The sequence below is a fragment of the Notamacropus eugenii genome, chromosome 4, assembly GCF_028372415.1.
Source record: "Notamacropus eugenii isolate mMacEug1 chromosome 4, mMacEug1.pri_v2, whole genome shotgun sequence".
Taxonomy (NCBI): Eukaryota; Metazoa; Chordata; class Mammalia; order Diprotodontia; family Macropodidae; genus Notamacropus; species Notamacropus eugenii.
Window position 1 is genome coordinate 401,071,057 of NC_092875.1, and position 24,748 is coordinate 401,095,804.

At 36.6% G+C, this 24,748-nt stretch overlaps 1 protein-coding gene across 13 annotated transcripts in view; it reads left to right on the forward strand.

The window, feature by feature from the left end:
- Nucleotides 1–24,748, forward strand: part of PDE4D (phosphodiesterase 4D) — a 1,946,032-nt gene that overhangs the window by 291,444 nt on the left and 1,629,840 nt on the right. For 4 of the 13 annotated variants that reach the window (XM_072599367.1, XM_072599362.1, XM_072599364.1 and 1 more), the window contains exon 3: nucleotides 10,501–10,607. The exons of 6 other annotated variants lie outside the window; for them this stretch is intronic. The gene's annotated coding sequence lies outside the window, so the exon portion shown is untranslated. Of the gene's footprint in view, nucleotides 1–10,474; nucleotides 10,608–16,906; nucleotides 19,598–24,748 lie in introns of those variants that run through there. 3 more of the 13 variants (XM_072599363.1, XM_072599366.1, XM_072599370.1) reach the window with 2 other exon arrangements.

Consider the following 24,748-nt stretch of genomic DNA (forward strand, 5'->3'; position numbering starts at 1 on the left):
CACAGTTGATCATTTTAGAATATTGGGGTTACTTTCTGCTCACAAGAAGACCAAAATTTAAATCGTTCTTCAGTCCCTTAGCCACTGAGGGATGCAGGCTAAGTTTCAGCCTCAGTTTCTTCATCTGTAAGATGGGGATAAAAATAGCACTTACCTCCCAGGGTTGTTGTGTCAATTCATATAACATATGGAAAGTGCTTTGCAAACGCTAAAGTGCTGTATGAGTGTTAGATGATGCCTTGGTGGGGTGGTGGCTAGTATGTGCTCTGCAGATAAGTAGAATTGTTAATCATTCTTATTTGGTTAGCCTCTGTGGTCAGGCTACATCTTCCTCCTCTCAAAGCAAGCCCAGGAAAAAAACAAACTCAGATGGTGAAGACAGTGCTGTTAATATCAATGGAGCTATTTAACCGCTCCTTGCAACTGTCCTTTCCAGCCAGGCTGCTGCTGACTCATTCATTGATTAGAGAGATCCTGATACAAATATTCTCTCTCTGCTTTGAGAAGTTGTAAAAAGGAATCACTAAGTCTCTTTTCTTCAGCTCAGAGCTCTCAATCAGATAACTGCTCTGGTAAAATGCTGCCGTGGTAAATCTCTCTCTCTCTCTCTCTCTCTCTCTCTCTCTCTCTCTCTATCCATCAGATGCTCCCTTAATGAATAATTATTATATAATAACATTAATCTAGTGACTTAAATTTTGCAAAGCATTTTACAAATATCATTTCATTTGATCTTCACAACGTCCTTGGGAGGCAGATACTATATTATCTTTATTTTACAGAAAAAGAAACTGAGGCAGACACAGATTAAGCAGCTTGCCCAGGTTAACACAACCAGTAAGTCTCTAATGCAGAATTTAAACTCGTCTTTCTGACTCATGCCCAGTGCCCTCTTCTCAAGCAGGACAGAGAGGTGGTGCAGTGGATAGGGCGCTAGATCTTGAGCTGAGAAGATTTGAGTTCAGTTCTACTTTAGCCACTTATTGGCTGTGTGACTTTAGGCAAATCATTTACCTTGGCTTGCCTCAGTTTCCTTATCTGTAAAAAGAGTTGGAAAAGGAAATGGCAAACCACTCCAGTATTTTTGCCAAGAAAACCCCAAATGGGTTAACAAAGAACTGGACACAACTGAAAATGATTGAACAACAAGCAGCAACGACAAAAATCTCTCGTATTCCTTCTTTCCTGCATTTGAGCAAGTATACATTGACAAATACACATTTGAGCAAGTGTATGGGCAATGAAAGTTATCATAAAGACTGGTAGAATTTTTACTTGAGTACTTCTTGACTTTAAGTTCTGTGCTTTAAGCTCATAATTAATAACCTAAATAATAGTAATAGTAGTAGCACTAATAATAGTAGCCATAATAACTAGTATTTTTATAGCACTTTAAAGTTTGTAAATTTCTTCACAAATACTATCTCGTTTGATCCCCACAGCAGTTCTGGGAGATTGGTGCTATTACTTTTATTTCACAGATGAGGAAACTGAAATAGACAGACAGGGGTTTAGTGACTTGCCCAGGGTCATACAGCTAGTAGGTATCTGAGCCCAGATTTGAATGTGGGTCTTCCTAACTTGAGGTCTAGCTCTCTATTCAGTTTCTCCTAGTTAACACACTTTCTCATATATTAAGTGCTCGATTAAACTTTGTTGAATGAGTGAATGAATTCACAGTCTTCAGTTCAACTAGATAAAAAGGAATGGATCCTTAGGTTGGTGACTAGATTTCCTGTTTTCATAAGAGAACAGAATAGCAGGAAGCTAGATTAAATAATAGGGTCAAGGATTTGTGCTCCTTAAAAGTAAGAATTTTGTGAGAGCAAGAATTTTAAACACTTGTATTGGCAACTGGAAAAGATTGTGAGATCCTCTTCCCTGGTGCTTTTCAGACTAGTATAGATTTCTGGGGGTGTTTAAATAGTGTCCTCCTGGAAGGTGGGAGAGATTGTCTAGATTCTCTTTTCCTTGGAACTCTTTCTACCTGTCATGCCCTTTGTTTTCTGAAGAAAGTCAGCAGTGAATGGGGAGCCTGAATTTGCAGCCATGTGAGTCTGTGGCTTACTGAGCAGCACTGCCTTAGGGTGATAGGGCACTGAACTAAATTAGGAACAGAGAGAAGTCTTCCCCAACATACTGTGGCTAGATTTTAACTGAGGCATATTTCTGTGCTACAGCCCTATGCAGTGTGAACAGGCCACAGATGCACATCGTGTGAGTGGGTGAAAATAGGATTTTGTGGAGAATGATGACAGTTTTATGGCATTAATACTTGGGGCCCCAGGTGCACTTATTTATCCTTTATATATTTCAGGCTTTTAGCCTTGGAGATATTTTAGTAGGTTAGCAGCTGTATTTTAAATATGAGCCATGCAGTGAATCAACGAGGTTAGCGAGTCATGTTCAGCACAAGGAGAAGGGATGAGTTGGTCCAGGGCTGGAAGAGGAATCCATGAGCTCTGCCATAGGCCTGCAGTCACCTCAGTCAAAGGTTTTCTTTGTTCCTTTTTAGTAGACTAGATCAGTGAACCTTGAGGTCCTGTCTCAGTAGAGACATTAGATAGGAAGTGTTCATTCCAGTTCATTTTTCACAATCTTAGAATTAAAATATGTAGTGTATTAATGTTTAGCTTGTAATATAGCTGGATTCTTAGAAGGAGATTTTGTACTGTAAATTATCCACGTCTATGAAATGACAGGTTCGCCACCCTCCCTCCCACCACTCCCAAGAAAATAAAGTCTGGAAAAAAAAGTTAGTGAGACCAGGACCTGCTCCTTAACTTGTATACTGCGTATTCCCATATTTCCCATTTTCCCATTTCTTCTGGTGGAATGAGGAAGGATTCTTTGGTCCAAATAAGTTCTGGCTGAATTTTAATTTTTAATTTTATTTTAAAATTCATTTTAAATTTAAATTTATTTTAAATTTTATTTTGTATTGTGTTCATAATATAGAATATAATTTCAAATAATATAATATTATATAATAATAAATACAATTTTATTCTATTACATTTTAAATTTAAATTCATTTAAAAAATGAATTTGTGTTTTGGGGCTATCTTAATGACCATATAGTTAGTCAAGCAATGCTACACAAGGAGGCAGAACACAGAAGTGAAGAAAATCCTGCCCTGTGATGAGAAGTTAAGGGTTCAAGTTTGACTTCTTGAATTAAAAGGCTGATTGTTCTTCATCCTTCTGGACTTCAGTTTCTCTATTGATAAAACAAGGGAGATGAATGAAAAGATCTCTAGGCTTTCTGTATTTCTCTTCTTTTGCATTTTGCTCACTAAGATAGCCAGAAATTTTCTACAACTGTCGCTTTATTCAGTGGGTTTAAAAAAATACTGTCTTTATTTTTAGATTTTATTTTAGTTTTTTTTAATAATTGGTTCCTTCAGCACACAAAGTATAGGACAACAGAATAGCAGTAGCTGATATATTAAAAATTCCCAAATGTCAACCAAGATCAACAACGATGAAAGCAGGTCAGGTCAGATTGTATTGCTTTCGGGTACGGCCCATTGCACTAGTGGTGAAAGATGCACAGTCTGATCTCCATCATGTTACCAAGTGAGGTTGCTTTTCTGAGTAAGAAGATGAAGCCATACATGAATAACCATAATAAAAAAAGAATGTGGATAAAAATAGTTTCCAGAATAGGCTCCCTCATAGAGGTAGATTCGGTGGGAACACAGCCCAGAAAAGAAGGCTCAGCCTAGACAGAATTCCTGAGCTGATTGAAAATTGAATAACATGAAGTTAAGTGTCATCTTAATGAATTATCCCAACAGATTTTTTAGCTTACTTCACTATCATGGGAAAAAGAATATTTTCTTTGGTCAATACTAAGAATCTTATGGTTAGAAGGATCATTGTAAAATGTATTTGTTCTGTACCTTTTCTAGGAATTTCCATTATGAGGAAGAGGAGGTACCAGTCATGCCACAGTCAGAAAAGGGATGCTTTAAAAGAAGTATCTTGTAAAGGGGAAACTTGTTTCCTGTCATTGAATGCTCTGGAATGATTGGATTTTATTTATAGATATGAAAATAGGTGGACTGTGGTATGATGGAGAATCTCTTGGATTTTGAGTCTGAGGACCAGGATTAAAATCTTAGCTCCATGACTTACAAGGCTGGCAGCTAGGTGGCTCAATGGGTAGAGTACTGGACCTGCGATCAGAAAGACCTGAGTTCAAATTCAGCCTCAGACACTTTTCTAGCTATCTGACCCCAGGCAAGTCACTTAACCTCTATTTGTTTCCTCATCTGTAAAAATGGAAGTAATTAATAGCATCTCCCTACCAGCATTATTGTAGGGATCAAATGAGATTATGCTTGTGAAGTCCTGGCACATAGCACACTGTATAAATGTAAGTTCTGTTTAGCTGTATGTGTCACCATGGACAAATCATTAAGGCTCTCTGAGTCTCCTTTCCTTATTGGTAAACTGAAATGTATTGGACTAGGTGATATGTTAGTTCCTTTCTGGGGCATGGGGCATGGGGTCAAGAAGACTCATCTTCCTGAGTTCAAATCTGGCCTCAAACACTTACTAGGTGTTTGACCCTGGGCAAGTCACTTAACCCTGTTTGCCCCAGTTTGTTTGTCCATAAAACGAGCTGGAGAGTGAAAGGGCAAACTACTCTAGTACCCAGCCAAGAAAATCCCAAATAGGGTCATGAAGAGTTGTACATGATTGGAGCAATGGAACAACCAAAAAAGGTCCCTTTTGGCTCTGAACATAGATGCTCCTTCTTAATTCTATTTGGTTATATGACTGAGATGATATAATGGTGATATAATGGTGCAGTGGTTTTGAGGCTAACCTTGGATTCAGGAAGATCTGGGTTCAAGTCCTACTCCTGACAGGCACTAACAGTGGGACCTTAGTGCCTCAAATACCTCTCTAAGATTTTAGGTGATAGATCAACTGCTACTGCACATTGGTGGATGGAACTTCTGTACAGGGAATTGCCAGACCCATTGAAATCATATATAAGGAAGGAAGGAAAGAAAGGAGGATGGAGGGGGAAAATGAGGATAGAAACAAATAGGAAAGAAAGACAGGTGAAAGGAAGAGAGAAAGAATGTAAGAAAAGCAAATGAGGAAAAATAGGATAGAAAGAGAAAATCTGAAAATTGTGGGAAAGTGGAAAATGACATTTCCAACATGATTCACATTGTACAGTGTTTGGAAAACCAATAAGGATAAATAGGTAGGAAGAAATGGGAATTCCCAAAGCACATATAAGGAGAGTTGGTCACTGAACAAGAAATGTTTAGGGGGAAAATAGGACTGAGATTTTTTTTTTCCTTCTGGGAACAGACTGCACAGCTGTTCAGTCCACATGTTTCATGTGATTTGATCATAGGTTCATGAAATCCTAATCTGAAGAACCCAAATAAGGACTCAGGCCTGTGGTGGTAAAGACAGCTACAGAACCCCTGGTTTGACTGATAATATCCTAATGCATGCTAATGGGAAAGAAATGGCTTATGGGTGATTTAATCAGTTAAGTCTACTTCAGTAAACAATCAGCTGTGTAGTGAGCTGGGCTTCTGCTTAAGAGAATTACAATTATAAATATTATTACAAAATGAGATGATAATTTAATATTCCAGAGTAATAGGTAAGCAACATTCTCAACCTGATAAGAGGTTTTAGATGAAACAAAAGCTGAGGATTGGCTGTTTTCTTGATACTTAATACCTAGAATTTCCTGATGTACCAGCAGTGTACTTTTCTTCAAAACAACAAGGCTAGAGGCTAAGACAAACACACACTAAAATACTCTCTTCATAATTGAAGTACAAAAATTCCAAGGTTTCCAAAGCCCTTTCCTGGGGAGAAAAAGAGAGGACTCAAATTGTTTCAAATGGTCTCTTTTCTAACAGTTCTCCGGGCTCTATCTAAATCCATTAAGATTGTGAGTTCCCCCAGGGCAGGGATTTTTGACTTCTTTTTGTATCCCCTGAGTTTTGCACAGTGCCTGGCACTTAGTAGTCGCTTAATAAATGTTGATCGGACTTAATCTCCTTGGACCTCAGTTTTCACTAGAACAAAGGGTAGTCTTAGATTCAATGGTCTCCAGGGCCCCTTCTAGCTATAAACTTATGGTAGTATACTCTCCCCCAACCCTTTTACTTACTCCCCTTTTTCCTTATTCTAACCTCCCAGTATGACTCAGCAGAGTACAGTTGTTTTTAGTCCCTTATAGGCATTTCAACCTCATTGTTGTTATAAATGCTACCTCTGGACTTACCTTAAAAAAAAAAGAAATCTACACTTGATTATAGACCAGCAGCTTTGGATCAGAGGTTCCCAAATTAAATTGTCCTATACCCCCTTTAAAAAAAGTTACTTAGCACCCCCTAGAAATCTACTTTCTTTAACACTTTTTTTTTGAAATTTGCATCATTTCAAAAAAATGCAAAATATATTTTTTAAAAAAGATACATTTTATATTGAATAATTTATTGTAAATTTGTTTTTTTCCTGCATTTAAATTTTGAAAATGCAGTATTGCATCATTTAACCATATAGTATCATACTCTAAATAAACCAGTACATGCACATACTCCTGCCAGTGCATACTGGACTTCCCAATGATGTATGACATGCTCGCCTGCCCAATATTTGCTTGTTAAAACCTGTTAGTGGACTTAACACTTTTTCAAAATTTTCTTTTCTTCTTTCCTTGTGCTTTTACCATCCTTTTATTTTTATTCAATGTCCCCCAATGACACCCGAGGGTACTATCATCTCCCCGTCATTCCAAGACCCCCCCAGGGTGGTTTTGCCCGCTTTGGAAAGCTGTGCTGGATGCTGGTTATGAATAGGAGTTTGGTAATAGGCACAATGTTTAACTAGGTGGTTCTCAAGGACAGAGAGACAGAGATCCCTGTGTGGTTTGTGAGTCCCATTGTAGTCAAAATGGATCATTTAGGGAAGAGTTTGGGAAATAGACTTAATTAATTTCTTTCAATAATCTTTGTAGGAGAGGGAGCCAAGTTAAAACTATTCTGAAATGTTCTCTCTTGATCCTTTCCTATAACCAGAAACTAATACCATAAATCAGAGTCAAATGCAGGACTACTTCGATGTGAAAGTCAACACAGTTTCCAAGAAACCGTCAGCTATGTTCAGCATCAGTGTGTGTGGTCTAAAGCAGAGATGTCAATTTCAGGACCTCTGGCAGCAAACTGTCACAAACATTCCCTCTTATGGCCCAAACCAGATTGAAATAAAATCAAGAAATGTTTCACAAAACAAGCAAAAATGAAATACAACATAGATAATGTTAATCTGTGGCTTTCTAGGTCAAAATGCAGCTGATAGGGATCCTTTTCTATTTGAATTTGACACCATGAATTTAAAGTGTTATTACTGCAGATACTACAAAGAGATTCAGGAAATGTGAGTGCCCTTGTGGTAGCCAGCTTTGTACAAAGACTAAGGACGAAGGGCATGGTTGTCTACTGGTTGCAGCTTGGGGATGCAATGCTGTCCTTACATATTGAAAAATTATCTTTCTTTTGTCCTCCTCTCCCTGGTCTTCTTTTGTACTTTGTGCCCTCCTACATGAGTACAAAATTCACACCATTGCAATTACTTAAATTTTCTCCAATAGTCTGAAGTATTGTTTCTGGAAAATGAAAATGTTAACCTAATATCACTTCTATTATTAACAGATTAGTCATTTATCAGCATAAAAGGTTTGATTCCCAGGGGAAGAGAACTGGGAGCATGGTAGCAAAACCCTTAGATGATATAATACGGCCACAAGGGCACAGGGATAGAGAAAGTATTTCAAGGGAATGAGGGTATCTGCAAAGCAAAAGAGAGTATTATTTTGGATGAATTCTGCCTGGATTAACTGATACTTTGAAAACTTTTCAGTGCTATATGGGTGTGAATTGTTGTCATCCTTTCAATGAGGTTCTGATAGAAAAGGTTCCAGTACAACTTGTCTCTTGTAATTATTCTTTTATATTTAATGTTTTACACACTTTCACTTAGGTAGGAAAAAAATTGCAATTTGTGGTTCAATCAAAAACCTTGTGGAGATCTCTCCTTAGCTTTCATTACCCTCCATAACTTCAGCCTAGTTTTCTTATTGGGGTTTGTAGGCTGGTGTCTTCCCTTCCACCATCACATAGTGCACTTTACCTGGAATACACCCTCTGGGTTCTCCACCCGTCTGCATCCTTCAGTACCCAGCTGAAACCAGTCCACTGGTTTCTTTTTTTTCTAAAGCAGGGATGGGGAACCTATGGTGTCAGGGCCACATGTGGCCCTCTGGGTCCTCAAGTGTGGCCCTTAAGGACCCAGGGAGCTCAAATTAAAGCATTTCTCCAGCCCATCTTGTACTTCCCCAATACTTTTTGTATTTATTATCTTTGCCACATATTTTGTTTTTTTAGTTCCTCAGTATATAAAGCAAAGGTATATGTAATATTATCTTACCAACTAATTACTTCCTAGTGACCATGTCTTGGCCTTCCAGTTAGATTGTTGGCTTATTGTAGATGGACCCAGTTGTAAGGAGAAAATGAAAATATTCTTAGTCTTCTCCTGTTTAATTGATTCTAGAATGGGCTTACCTCACCCTAGGTGAGTACCTGAATAGGCCTTGGCCTAAAGGGGCCAAGGTCTCCCACTGCATCTGGGGCATCTCCAGTCATCCTGGTGAATATCTGGTCACTGGATTCAGATGGCTCTGGAGGAGAAGTGAAGCTGATGATCTTGCACAGCCCTTCCTGACTCAAAACAAAGTCAAGTGCAAGTCATGTCATCATTTCCCTGATGGCATGGATGAACACAACAACAAATTTAATGCGAACTGGTACATGTACATGTATGGAATGATTGCTTTCAGGACAACTGAGATTTGTAGAAGTGCTTTGGAGGCAATTGAGCATGTGCAGACATTCTGTAATGGGTGTAGGTTTACTAACCAGGTGATTAGATAAGACCTTTTCACTTGAGTGTGTTGCTGAAACTGGAGGTGTCTTAAAAGGCAGTAGAGAATTGAGCCTTGGTCATTCACAAGGCAATAAGCTCTTTCTTTATCTATTAGATCTCTGAAAGCATCTGCCTTATTGTTCTTTGTCTTTTGATATTGAAGACATCCACTGACATCAGGAGGGTGATGCCTTGACTTGCAAGTGAATTGGAGATGATTGGGCAGAGCTGTGCAAAGTCATCAGCCTCACTCTGTCTTCTAGAGTCATTGGAGTTTAGTGGCAAGACATAGATCTGACAACTGGTAACTGCCCAGCTCTCTCTCAGTAACCAAAGACAGAAGACCATGGAGATTGTTGGATGATTGGAGGGATCTCCAAACTGGAGGGTCTCCAAAGGATGACCTTTGGAGAAGTGGATGCCCTGACTAGCAGAGATCAACCCTGACTGGTGAATAAACAGTGAGGGGGTGGATATATTAATGAGGAGGTGGGTCAAAAGTCATCAGCTCTTCCTGGTGGGCATCATGAGATAGCCTCCAGCACTCCCTAACCAAAGCATGCATCTCCACCCAGACCACTCTTCAAGGAGGCAATAACCCTCATCCTGCAATCATGTGACTTAGATATCTTCCATCAGGCCTCTGTATTTTACAAGCATTTACTTCCATGTTTCTTAGAGATCATTTTATTATTTTTATGACATGTATTTTAAGGCATCATCTCTTAAAACATTGTGTTAAAGTTTTCATGGATTAATGTTATGTCTTGCTGATTATTTGGTCCAGAGTTCGGTCTGGGATAATTATGCAGTTCCAGTTTCAGGTCAGTTTATTGGCTGAATTCTCCAGGGCATTTTGAGGTCTAGATGTGAAGAATGAAGATTTGTTGTCTGTTAGTCTATGAAACATAGCAAGGCTCTGATCTATAATTCAAGATACCAGGTCATGTCTTCTTGCTAAATATTCAGCAGATGATGACAATGATAATGACTTCACACTTCTCTCTAAGGCCAAAATGTATCATTACTCAGCATAGTCTTCCTTTACAGTAGGAGGTCCTAATCATGTCTGTGGTTAGGTTTCAGGAGGACATAAATTTGGATGGGGAAAAATATTTTCACTTATCTGTACCTGAAATTTAGCATTTCCTTCCATTATCAAACATTGTTTTGTTAAGATATCTGTGGACTTCACCAGATTGCCAAAGGTTTCCCATGACCCACAAAAATGTTAAAAAGCCCTGTTCTATGGAATTTGAATTCTTGTGTAGCCTTGAAGAAATAATTTTTGCCTTGGAATGTTTCTGTTCCTTCATTTGAAAAAAAATCAGAAGATGGATTTTAAGTGGAAATTAAAAAATGTTTAAGAATAGTAACAGCAATTTTCTATTGTGAACACAATTGTTTCTCATTGCATGCTGTAATGAATGATAATAACTAACATTTGGATAGCATTTAAAGTTTTTTAATGCATTTTTTAAAATATCAATTCCATTAGGCAGAAACATTCTGTTCGTTTTACAGAAGAGGAAACTAAGAATTTGCCCAGGACCATCCAACTGGCAGCAGTAAGAAGTAGATTTCTAACCCAGTTCTCCTGACTCCAGGTCCATTGAGAATCTTTCTACCAGGTCAGGTTGCCTTTCATATGATTAATTATAGGTTTAAAATAAGTTCACTGAAGTATAACATTTTTTATTTTTCTAACAACTAAACCATATGTAACTATCTAGAATTCCTTGAAGTAAAACAGTGGAGAAAAATACTATCTATTTTCCTCACCCCCATAAAATTGTCACTACCAACTACTTAGCATATTCATATCACTTACCACCTTTGAAATCTCTTAATAGACTACCAGATAATTTAAATACTCCACAGTAATTTTGAATGAATTTTCTTCTTTCAATCTCTTTCTGCTAGGTTTTGTTGGTAGAATATAGAAAGGCTGATGGGTTTTGTAGATTTATTTTGTATCTTATTATTTGTCTAAGTTATATAGCATTTCTTTTAATTTTCAGCTGAATATCTAGTGTTCTCTGAGTAAGCCATTATATCATCTAAAATGGTCATTTAAAAATATTCTTTGTTTCTACTTATTTTCTCAATTTACTATTTTGCCTTTAAAAATTTTATTTTTTTGTGAACTTAAGGAGTATCTAAACATAAAAAGCAACAAAAAGAGGATTATATATGAAAAGAAATTATTTATGAAACTGAATTTATGCTTCATACTGCCTCCTTTTAAAACTTGCTTGCTTTTCAGTGCTTCTTTATGACCCTTATTAATATTTTAGATTTGTTTCAAATACCATCTTTTTCACATCATCTTTATTACTAAGCTTTTAATTGTAAAAAACCAAGAGAAAGGAAAACAAAGTTAACAAATAGGCATAGTCAGACAAAACAAATTCATACGTAGACCAGGTCCAAAAATGTGTATCTTTTTATGTTGAGTATATCACCACTTTTTTATGTTTATTTTATTTCCCTCCAATTAGAAGTATTTTATTTTTTTCCAATTACATGTAAAGATAGTTTTCATCATTCAATTTTATAAGATTTTGAGTTCCAAATTTTTCTCCTTCCCTCCACTCACCCCCTCCCCAAGATGATATACAATCTGATACAGGCTATACATGTACAATTCTGTTACACATTTCATCACCACTTTTTTAGGAGGTGAATAACATGCTTCATGACAGGTCTTCTGGAAACATGCTTGGTCACCTGATTTATTCATCTCTCTAGCTGTAATTCCTAAACTGGTCCCTTGTGGCAATGCCAGGTACTGCCCCTGCTATGCTTTTGAGTGGGTTGATTAACCCTACTGGGTCTCTCTCTGAGTTCTTGCTCTTACTTCTGTCTCCTAGATTTCATCCCTGCCAGACCTTAGAGGTGAAGAACACTGGATCTTTAGGGCCTGATTTGATGTCTCATGACACAATGCTAGCAACCTTGCAAGTCATTGTATTAGGCAATCCTAGGCCGTTTTGGTTCATTGGAAATCCTCCTTTTCATTTTGAGCATGGTAATTTGGTAAATTTCAATTTCTTAATGCCAATGAACATGGCAAAGTATTTTTTTTAAATATTAGCCATTGGTTTGCTTATTTTATTACCATTTTGCAAAATAGTTCTTTAAAAATTCAGTTGTTTTGATTTTAAATAAAAATAATTTGGAAATTCTCTTTTTTGTTTTAGTTAGGATATTTTGTTTTGTTTTATCTTCTTATTTTCTTAATTTTTTTTAGTTTCATGATCAATACATATGTATATTCTTGCTCTGCTTTGATAAATGAAAATATTTAAAGATATGCATTTTCCCCTTTGACTGCAGCATAAAAGTTTGGTATATTGTTTCATTAATGTCATTTTCTTTGATGAAATGATCTGTTTTTTCCATAATTTATTCTTTGATCCATATATTCTTTAAAACTATAGTCTTTAGTCTTCATTCAAACTTGAATCATTTCTTCAAATGATTTTTATTGATTATAATCTTTGTTGTTTTTAAATAAAGGATATGCTTAGTACATCTGCTTTTCCATTTTTGTTGATGACGTTTTCATTCTCAACATGTTGTGCTCAACTTAATGACCTGTGGTCAATAGGTGCTGTGCAGAGCTGAGAAATAAATGCACTTCTTTTGTTTGGTTTCCATTTACTAATCACCAAAGAGGTATAATAGGAAACCTTTTTACAGTTATATTCTGGTGCCTACCTCTTTTCTTGTTTATCTTTTGTTAGCATTGTCTCCATCTGAAAGGGGCACATTGAAGTTCCCAACTAATATAGTTTTAATGGTAATTTCTTCCTATAATTCAGTTAACTTTTCCTTCATATATTTAAATGATATGTCAGTCATATGTCAGACTGATATGTCAGTCACTTCGTATTTATTGTGTCGATATTATTTCATTTTCTGTGATGGTCAGATACAAAATGCAGTTTCCTTGCTTATCTCTTTCACCCATGCCTATTGTAACCACTACCTTCTGAGATCATGATTCCCGTCTTCTTTTTATATTTACTTGAAGTATAGTAAATTCTTTGCATTTCCTTATTTTATCTTCGTGTATATTCCAGGTATGTTTGTTTAAGCAATGTATTACTGGATTTTGCTTTCTCATGTCTTCTGCTACTTTCATCCATTTTGTGGATGAGTTCATCTTATTGACATTCTTGACTGGAATTGTTCATTTGTTTTTCCTCCATTGTATACTCTTATTATTTCTTGAAACAGGATATCTAGCTTTCTTGTTTAGTCATGGTTTTTAAGAGTCCTGATGATTCTTGAGAAGTTCCCTATAATCTCTTTTCCAAGTCAGACATTTTTGATAGTAGATGTCACATAGACTTCTAATTTTTCAAGACATTTTGCCTTTTTCTAATATTTTTTCTTATCATATGGAGTCATTGAGTTATATTTGAACCATTCTATTTTTTTCAGGGAGTCCACAACTGAGACTAGGTTTTCTACTTTCTGTTAATTCACTTTTAATTTTTTCTTAAAAATTTTTTTTTGTTCTCTTGTTTCATCTAACCTCTCTCAGAATCTTTGTGGCCAAGTAATTCTTTCCTCTGAGGTTCTCCTTGCTTTTGTTGTATTAGTCTTTTCTTTCTTTTTTACCTGTTGGCTTCTCTTAATGCATAGTATTTCTTTATTGTATTTGGAGTTTCTTGAGCCTACTCATATTTCTGGTGTTAGTCTAGGATTAGAACTTTATGCTAGGGTCAGGCTCTGTTCCACCTCACAATCTTAGATGGGATGGAAAGACCCTATTTGGTCATATCTGCTGTGTAGTCTGGATATTGCATTTGTGGATGGAACATCTTGTACTTCAACACATTTCTGTCATAGTCTCTTATTTTTACTTCAATATCCTAGTGTCCCAAAGATAGTGTTATTCTTGGCCCCATCTCTGTCTCCTTCTCATTATACAATCCCCAAGTGAGATTGGTTTCATGACCTACTATGGCATTGGCAGAACCCACTTAGTGGTCAGAGTTCATGCTTATCTCAGGCTTCTTGCAAGGCTCCTTGATGTATATGCCTGGGGACTAAACTAGCCATCTCCTTTCATCATTCTAAGAGGAGCATTGACTTCTAGGCTTTTGGCAGGTCTCTGAGTTACCCAGAGTTGTGTTGACTCTCCATCATTGTGGCTTCAAGTGACCTGAAGCACGTACTCCCCAGCCCTGGGGAGTACCTGTGGGGGGGCTGATTCTATTTTGTATTGCTATTCTGCGAGGTCAGAGCCAAGATCCCTCCGGATTAAGACCATTTGAAGGAGTTTGTGCTGATTCCTACCTTTCATGGTATATCCCTCTCCAAGCAAATACCCACAGGCTTCTAGTCATCTTATGGTGGTCCAGGAATGGATTGAGCAGACATGCTTATTGGCAGTGTTCTTCCTTGATCTTCTGCATCCCTGTTCTACATGGGACCATTTAAAATCTTTGCTGGAATATTTATGAAAAAACTAGGTTCCTCCAGTGTTTTCCTTCTTCTGACTTAAGACAGAGTCTTTTTGAAATCCTTTTCAAATGTTGGTCAATCTTTAACATTTTAAGGGATGGAAACTGGAGGCATGCAAACAGTAAATGATTGCTAAGTGCTTACTATGTGCCTGCCACTGTGCTAATAAAAAACTTAACATGCAAATGGGAACAGATTAGACACAGAAGTTGAAAAGCAGCTGCTGGGGGATCGAGGCAGATGGGACCCCAGGGAAAATAGTGGCAAATTCCAGTTCTCAGAAGCAGAGCTGGTGAAGGCATCTGGGATGTGATAGAGGCTCCCAGGAACTCCTCAATGGAAATAAAGGTGCTGGCATGCCTAGGGGTGGGGGAAGGGTCTCAAGCACTGAGAGAAGTTGCAGGAAGGAAAAAAATGTTTGTTGAACTGGACAATTCTTCAAAACATCCTAGCACTGATGTAATGGAAAAGTGCTAGCATTAATTGTACAGAAACTAGGGATTTATATCATTAGCTGGATTGTAGAATTGGCCCTACATTTTGTAGACTCTGTGCTGGGTCAGTCTTTTGCTTAGTGGTAATAAAAATCCATAGTTATTACCATGGGGAAGGTTTCTGAGTGGCTTATGCAAAACGAAATTTTAGTCTCAGTCCATTTCCCTCAGGAACAGGGTAACACAGTAGAGCCCTCATCCTCTCTGGCCCCTTGATGATTATTTTGCTGTAGAGACTAAGGCTCTAATGCATTTGTAGGCTAAGCTGTCCTTCATCAATGACATTAGAAGGGATATATGATAAGACCATTATGTATAATATTTCTGAGAGATGGAAAAATTCCAGGGAGTGATTTCTAAAAACTTTGAAAGTAAAAAAAGTAAAGTAAAAAGTAAAAATCAAAAATAAAATTAGAGGTAAATTTAAAAGTAAAAATTACAGTGACTCCACATTAGCTAACTGACTATACTATTACTAACTGCATGACAAAACCTCAAACATTATGTCCTTTAAAAATAGAAATTATGTGATTTGTATTTTAGGAGTAAATTAATTATGTGCAAAAATACACTTTTGTGTATTTTATTAGGAAATGTTTTAACTTAAGATGGTCTCTCAGAGGGAAAATTGTTAACTAACCTCTACTTTCACCTGTTCCTTGCTTAATTTGGAATGATTTATTTAAATAGAAACACTTTATATTAGCCTGTGTTTGTTGGTGGACCCTTCCACTGGCTCTCATCTAAAGTGTTCAGTTGAATGGCTTTCTTTAAGATCACTTGTTTCTGCGTCCTTCATCCTGTAGAAAGAAGTGAGTGCTGTGACTGTGACCTGTTTCTGCCTGAGGAGGACTATGGTCCTCAGTCCATGCTTATGGGGTTCTTCTCTTTGGCTAGGTAGCTAGCAGAAGGTAACAGATGTTCTGGATAAAATTATGTCTGTTCTGAACAATTTTTTGAATTCTTCTCAAATCTATGGTTCCCTTTGAGTTCTTCTACTTAACTCTCAGTTATAAATATGAAGGGAAAATCCCTTTTAACCTCCTTTCATGCTCCTCTCTTCCATGAAAATGGCAAGGACTGAAATAGTTAGAGATTAACTGTGATGACTTTTGTCTCCCTGTTCCTTTTCCTCAACTAATTAGTCTAGTTCCCCTCTACATACATACACAGATGCATAGGTATTTGCCAGTACGGTACAATGGAAAGGATACCAGAATTGGAGTCAGGAGAAATCTGGATCTTAATCCTGCCTATGGCACTTTCTAGCTGTGCTACCACAGGCGAGCCATTTAATCTCTCTTAGCTTTAGGTTCTTTATCATGGCAAGTAGGTGATGGTCAATAGAGGGCTGGACATGGAGTTAGGAGGACCACAGTTCAAATCCAGTCTCAGATAATTACTACCCTGGGTGAGCTTTGATCTCTGGTTATTTTATTTTCTTCATCTGTAAAATGGAAATAATATCACCTGCTTCCCAGTGTTGTGAGGATCAAATTGCAAAGCCCTTTTAGAAACCTGAAAGTTCTATATAAATGTTATTCATCTGTAAAATATAGATGATGATTATATTACCCATTTCACAGGGCTGTTGAGTCTTAAATGTGGTAACGTAAAGTGTTTTGCAAAGTACGATACATATCGCTATCTACTACATCTATATTCACAGGATATATGTGTGTATGTATTGTCTTGTGTATGTGTTTACATGTGTATACAAGCATATATTCACATGTATTTACTTATATTATACTTCTTTGTATTTCCATCCATATACACATACTCGAAGATGAATATATGCACATATATGTATATGTACATGCACATATTTACTTCCTTAAATTTATGATATATGTGTATATGTACATGTATAAACACATACATACATATATGTATATATGAATGCTTGCCTAGATACTGTATAAATAATTAATGATGATTTTATATGAAACTTCTATATGCTTTATTAAACATGGAATTTAAAAATTAAATCATTAATGAAATAGGGAGCTAATGGGCTTCCCATAATTCAGTCTCAAACTTCTGGAATTTATAAGTAGAGCTCATTAACATGTTAGCTGTGGCATCTGCTGGCTAAGAGGGTGATCCTGAAGACAGATGAAGTAGAAATTATTAACATAAAGTAAAGAAGATGAAAGTGAGCATTGTGGTCTTTATTTTTTTTAATCAGTCAGCATTTTGTGCTTTAAGATTGGAATTACATTGTGGTGTCTCAATAGCTCATTATTTAGAAAAAAAGCTAGACCATTATGGAATTGAGTATAAAATATAATATAGAATAAAAGTAATATTCTAGCTTACAATAAAAAAAGAAGAGGGGTGGTTAGGAAATGAAGATCTGTGAAAACTCAAATTTACAATGAGGGAATTCCAAGGAATCAGAGAACTCTTTTGTTATAGAAAATAGAAGGTGCCAGGCCTAGAGGCCTGTGGGCTACCCGAGTCTTCTTACCTCACCTCCCGAGGTCTTCGGTTGGCCAAACCGGATGCTCGTATGAGAGAAAGGACGTTCCAGAGTCGAACAAGGGTTGAGCTTTATTTCAGGGTCTAGTTACAAGTGCAGGGGAATACTTCCTTAGGAGGGAAAGAGAAAGATCTCCCAAGGAGGCAAAGATCTTACAGTAAGAGATTGGAAGTAGAAGTATAAGCGGGGAGAGAGGGGGAGGGGAGAGAGGAGAGAGGAAAAGCGGAGCCTTGTTGTCCTGTCTGCTCCGCGCCCCTCTGCCCAAGAGAGCTTTCAGGCTTTCCTGATCCTACTTAAACTCTTCAGCAGCATAGTTTGCATCTGAATACCGTGCTGTTAGATAACAATAGTGTGCCCAGATCCGGGACAATCTCGAGGGCGGGGAGAGCTCTCTCCCATCACGTTTCTCATGGGAAGAGGCGGAAATACATGAGATAGCTTGGTTCACCTCGATTCCCAGTCGTTTCCTGGGGGGTCTCGTGAGAACTCTAAGATTTAGAAGTTCCCACCTTTACCCGCCCGAGACTGTCCACATGGAATTGAGCTTCCAACCCTAGCAAGAAGGGATAGTTGGCAGGACCAGGAAAGGGAGACCTGTGAAGTGTGATTTCAAAGAAAAGATGTATCAGTAAAGCAAGAGACACAATCTGTAAGAAGTATAGCCCAGGGGTCTGTTCTGTCCATGCCTCGAGTTTTAAACTCTGGCCACTCAGAGATAATCATACCATGAGAACATTTTATAGTGAAATGCTTCTTATAGGAGACAGTGCCTGAGGTAACTGGTGCATCCTGGGCATAGAAGTCATCCAGTGCAAAGGCTAGAGAGATGAAATGGCAAAGGGTAAGGAGAAGAGGAGCAGTACATGAAAAGAGGTAATGCATAATAATGCCAGGAAGGTCAGTTGGTACCAAGGGGTGAAGAGCTTTGAATGCTCTACAACAATTTATTGCTCTTGTCATTTCAGTCATCCCATAACTCCATTTGGGATTTTCTTGGCAGAGATACGGGAGTGGTTCACCATTTCCTTCTCCAGTTCATTTTGCAGATAAGTGAGGCAAACAGGATTAATTGACTTGCACAGGGTCACACAACTAGTAAGTGTCTGAGGCAAGATTTGAACTCAGGAAAGTGAGACTTCCTGACGTCAGGCTCAGTGTTTTTTCACTGCTCACCTAGCTGCTCTTCTGCTACAATAATATCAACTAAATAAATGGTGAAATAGTTTCAATTTTACTGTATTATAAACAAACTCTAATTGTGAAAATAAATGCTGAAGATTTGTAGAAATGAAAATGATGAACCATAATGAGGGTTACCAGAAGGTTTAGAATAATTTTAAGGATTAAGGTAATTAGAAAGAAATAATGAGTCACTTTTGAATAATATATATATACATATACACACACATATATATACACATAGGTATACATACATATATGTGTATACATGTATACCTTTGTATGCACAGGTATACATGTGGATGGATGTGGGAGAGAGCTGGAGCAGGTCCATCTTTCTATACCATATTTGCTCTGCCATAAACAGCTTCTTAACTAGGGAATACCTAGAGGCTTTCTGTGATATTAGAACTGTCCCATTAATAATTAACATGGCTCCTGTTAAATAATGGCAGTAGTCAAAATGGATTTTTTTTCCACTTCTGGGTAAAGAAAGTGCTAGGAAAGTGTGAATAGGCCATGGCCCCTCTCAATGAGCTTCCTGCCTAAATGGGAGAGAACTGGCTCTCATGAAATGACATGAGAATAAAGTCAATTAAAACATAAAAATTCTAAGTCATGGCAATGAGTTCAAAATGAGTAGTGATGAGAGTGGTGATGTATGGTGAAGAGTGGTGACATATAGTGAAGGAGTGGGCAGAAACAGGTAGAAGTAGCAATGGAAAATCAATGCCATGGACTGATAAGTTTTAAGCTGAGTTTCATACAAAGGGTGGAAATGTAGTAGTCACTCATGGGTCTAGCCCCATTGCTGGTTGACACACAAAGTTTTACCTGCTTTTTCTGCCCAACACTGCCTTTTTTTTTCTTTTAATGGCTTGATGGCTCTCTGTTCCTGGGCAGTAGATACAGTGTGGACACCCAATAAGCTTCAATACTACTGTAAGTCAGAAGTCCTGAACTCAATGGATCCTCTGCCTTGGTAAGCTGAGAGTTTTTTTTCTTTTTCTATTATTGGCAAACAGACTTTGCCTTCTTCTTTTCCTTTTTTTAAATTTCTTTTTGCACTTAATATTTTCTTCCAATTCATGTAAAGATAGTTTTTAACATTCATTTTTGTAAGATTTTGAGTCTTTCCTCCCCCCTCCCCAAAACAACAAGCAATATAATATTGGTTATATATGTATAATCATGTTAAACATATTTTCACATTAGTCATATGAAAAAAGAATCAGAACAAAGGGGAAAAAAAATCACAAGAAAGAAAAAAAGTGAAAAGAGTATGTTTTGGTCTGCATTCTAACTCCATAGTTCTTTGCATCTCAAGTCTTTTGGAATCGTCTTATATCACTGTATTGCTGAGAACTGACTCTTTCACAGTTGATCATTGCACAATGTTGCTGTTACTGTATACCAACATTTTCCTGATTCTGCTCATTTCACTCAGCATCAGTTCATGTAAGTCTTTCCAGGTTTTCCTGAAATCTGCCTGTTTATCATTTCTTAGAGAACAATAGTATTCTGTTACATTCCTATACCACAACTTGTTCAGCCATTCCTCAATTGATGCGAATCCCCATGATTTTCAATTCTTTGCCACTGCAAAAAGAGCTGCTATACATAGTTTTGTGCCCGTGAATCCTTTCCCCTATATTATCTCGTTGTTTCATAGACTTAGTAGAGATATTTCTAGATAAAAGGGTATGCACAGTTTTATAGCCCTTTGGACTATAATTCCAAACTACTCTCCAGAAGGGTTGGATGAGTTCACAATTTCACTAACAAGGCATTAGTGTTCCAGTTTTCCCACATCTTCTTCAAGATATCATTTTCCTTTTCTGACATATTAGACAATCTCATAGGTGTGATGTGGTACCTCAGAGTTGTTTTAATTTGCATTTCTCTGATCAGTAGTGATTTAGAGTATTTTTTTTCATGTGACTATGTATCAGCAAGGACCCCAGCATACACAGGAGGACCTGTTGTACAGGTTCTTAGATCTGCTTGTCTAAAAGGAAAGCAACTTCTGAGGGGTCAGCCATTTACTTTAATTAAGCACATATATCATTCACTTAGTTCAGGGGGGGAAAAATCAGCATCATGAACTTCAGAGAAAATACAAATAGAAATTCTAAGCAGAAATTACAAACAGAAAGACCAACAGACAGGGCTTCCAAGGGTCTGACCACAGACAATATGTGCATCATTACCAGAGAAAGAAGCACGAACATCTGGGTTTCAAAACTAAGATGCTCCTTTGTGGCTATCTAGAGTCTCACCTGGCCTAATCACACAAATACTCTCCCAAAGATTGAGTCCCAAAGTAAAACCTCACCTCAGAGTATATACACTCTTTTCAGAGCTGGACACAGGACTCTTTGATTCAGTGCCTCATTAGAAATTACAAAATGTATCTTAGACCTCTTAATGGACTGGGGGAAGATCTTTCATTCTCCAACCACTCCACCATTAACATTACATTAACATTACAGACTATAGATAGCTTTATTTTTTGCATCTGAAAACTGCCTGTAAAAGTGTAATCAAAATGATCCATTTTGCATTTCATAATACTATCTCTTACTTGGCCACAAATTCTTCCATTCTCCATATATCAGACAGGTAAACTATTCCTTACTCTGCTAATTTGCTTATGGTATCACATCACCTTTTATGTCTAAATCACATACCCATTTCCACCTTATCTTGATATAGGGTATGAGATGTTTGTCTATGCCTAGTTTCTGCCATACTGTTTTCCCATTTTCCCAGCAATTTTTGTCAGATGGTGAGTTCTTATCCAAGAAGCCTGTGTCTTTGTGTTTGTCAAACTGTAGATTACCATAGTCATTTACTATTATGTCTTGTGTACTTAACCTATTCCACTGCTCCACTACTCTGTTTCCTAGCCAGTACCAAATAGTTTTGATGATTACTGCTTTATAATATAGTTTTAGATCTGGTGTGACTAGGCCACCTTCCTTTGCAATTTCTTTTTTCATGAATTTCCTTGATATTTTTGACCTTGTGTTGTTCCAGATGAATTTTGTCATTATATTTTCCAGCTCTGCAAAATAATTTGTGGCAGTCTGAATGGTATAGCACTGAAAAGAAGTAAATTAATTTAGCTAAAATTTTCATTTTAATTATATTACTTCAGCCTATCCATGAAAAATTGATATTTTTCCAGTTGTTTAGATCTGACTTTATTTGTGTGATAAGTGTTTTGTAATTGTGTTCATATAGTTCTTGGGTTTGTCTTGGCAGAAAGACTCTCATATTTTATATTGTCTATAGTTATTTTAAATGGTATTTCTCTATCTCTTGCTCCCGGGCTTTGTTGGTAATATATAGAAATGCTGATGATTTATTTGGATTTATTTACATCCTGCAACTGTATTAAAGTTGTTCATTATTTCAACTAGTTTTTTAGTTGATTCTCTGGGATTCTCTAAGTATACCATTATGTCATCTGCAAAGACTTCCTCATTGCCTATTCTAATTCCTTCAATTTCTTTTTTCTTCTCTTATAGCTAAAGATGACATTTCTACTACAATATTGAATAATAGCGGTAATAATGGGCATCCTTATTTCACCCCTGATATTATTGGAAATGCTTCTAGTTTATCCCCATTACATATAATGCTTGCTAACAGTTTTAGACAGATACCAATTATCATTTTAAGGAAAGTTCCATTTATTTCCTATGCTTGCTAGTGTTTTTAAGCATCTATTGGGATAATCACATGATTTCTCTTAGTTTTGTTAATGATGTGGTCAATTATGCTGATAATTTTCCTAATATTGGACCATCCCTGCATTCCTGGTATAAATCCTACCTGATCATAATGTATTATTCTCATGATAAGTTGCTATAATTTCTTTGCTAATATTTTATTTAAAATTTTTGCATCAATATCCATCAGGGAAATTGGCCTATAACTTTCTTTCTCTGTTTAGACTCTTCTTGGTTTAGGTATCAGCTCTGTATTTATGTAATAAAAATCAATTTGGTAGGACTCTTTTTCACGTATTTTTCCAAATACTTCAATATAGTATTGGAATTAATTGTTCTTCAAATATGTAATAGAATTCACTTGTAAATCCATCTGACCCTGGAGATTTTTTTTTTTAGGGAGTTCATTGATGACTTCTTCAATTCATTTTTCTGAGATGGCTTTATTTAAGTATTTTACCTCCTCTTCTGTTAATCTGGGCAATTTACATTTTTGTTAATATTCATTCATTTCACTAAGATCGTCAGATTTATTTGTGTAGAGTTGGGTGAAATAGCTCCTAATTATTGTTTTAATTTTCTTTAATGGTGAGCTCACCCTTTTCATTTTTGATACAGGTAATTTGGTTTTCTTCTTTTTTAAAATCAAATTAACCAATGGTTTAACTGTTTTATTGTTTTTTTTTCTCATAAAACCAGCCCTCTCTTTTATATATAAGTTGAATGATTTTCTTACTTTCAATTTTATTAACCTCTACTTTGATTTTCAGAATTTCTAATTTGGTATGTAATTGGGGTTTTTTAATTTGTTCTTTTTTCTAGCTTTTGTAATTGCATGCCTAATTCATCGATCTCCTCTTTCTCTGTTTTATTCATATAAGCATTTAGAGAGAAAAAAATTTCCCCTAAGAACTGTTTTGGTTGCATCCCATAAGTTTTGGTATGTTGTCTCATTATTTCCATTCTCTTTGATGTAATTATTGATTGTTTCTATAATTTGACATTTGGTTCACTCATTCTTTAGGGTTACCTTATTTAGTTTCCAATTAACTTTTAGTCTGTTTTTTTCATGGCCCTTTATTAAACATACCTTTTATTGCATCATGATCTGAAAAGGATGCATTTAATATTTCTACCTTTCTGCATTTGGTTGTGATGTGTTTGTGCTCTAATCCATGGTCAATTTTTTTTTATGTTGGTGTGATATGTCACTGAAAAAAAGGTATATATCTTGCTTTCCTCATTCAGTTTTCTCCAGACATCTACGATATCTAACTTTTCTAAGATTCTTATCCTTGTCTTCTTTCTTGTTCACTTTGTGATTAGATTTATCTAGTTCTGAGGGAGAGACGTTGAAGTCCCCCAGCAGTATAGTTTTGCTGTTTGTTTCTTCCTGTAATTCACTTAACTGATCCTTTAAGAATTTGGATGCTATACCACTTGGTGCAAATGTATTACTTCATTGTCTATGGTACCTTTCAGCAAAACCAGTTTCCTCTACTTTCACTTTCACTTTGTCTGAGATCAGGATTGCTACCCCTGCTTTTATTTACTTCAGCTGAAGCTTAAAATATTCTGCCCCAGCCTTTTACCTTTACTCTGTGTGTATCTCTCTGCCTCAAATATGTTTCTTGTCAACAACATATTGTAAGCTTCTGGTTTTTTATTCATTGCTATCTGCCTCTGTTTTATTGAAGAGTCCATGTCATTCACATTCACAGTTATGATTACTGAGTATTTTCCTCAATCTTCTTTTCCCCCCTGTTTGTACTTTTCTCTCTCCTTTCCCTGTCCCTCCTCACCAGTATTTTGCTTCTGGCCACCACCTTCCTCAATCTGCCCTCCTTTCTATCAGCCCTGCCCTGCTTTTCTTTCCATTTGTACTTCTGCTGTCCTTTCTATCACCCCCTGCCCCCTCCATTTTCTTTTCCCTTTTCCATTGTGCTTGCCTCTAGGGTGAGATCAATTTCTATACCCAATTGAGTGTGTATGTTATTCCCTCTTTGAGTTAAATTTGATGAGAGTAATTCAAACAATATTCACTCCTCCCTTCTCTCCCTGTACTCTCCTAGGTCTTTTGTGCCTCTTCTTGTGATGTGATTTACTCTATTCAGCTTCCCACTTTCCTCTTCTCCAGTAAAATCCTTTTGTTCTCCCCTTAATTTTTTATATCTTTACATCAAAGTCAAATTATATCCAAACTGTTTGTTAATATATACTTCTTCTAACTGTCCTAATACAGATACTGTTTTCAAGAGTTATAAATATCATCTTCCTGTGTAGGGATGTAAAGAGTTTAATCTTATTGAATAACATTTTTTTTCTTTTCTATTTACCTTTTTTGTGCTTCTCTTGAGTCTTGTATTTGAAGAGTGAATTTTACATTCAACTCTGAT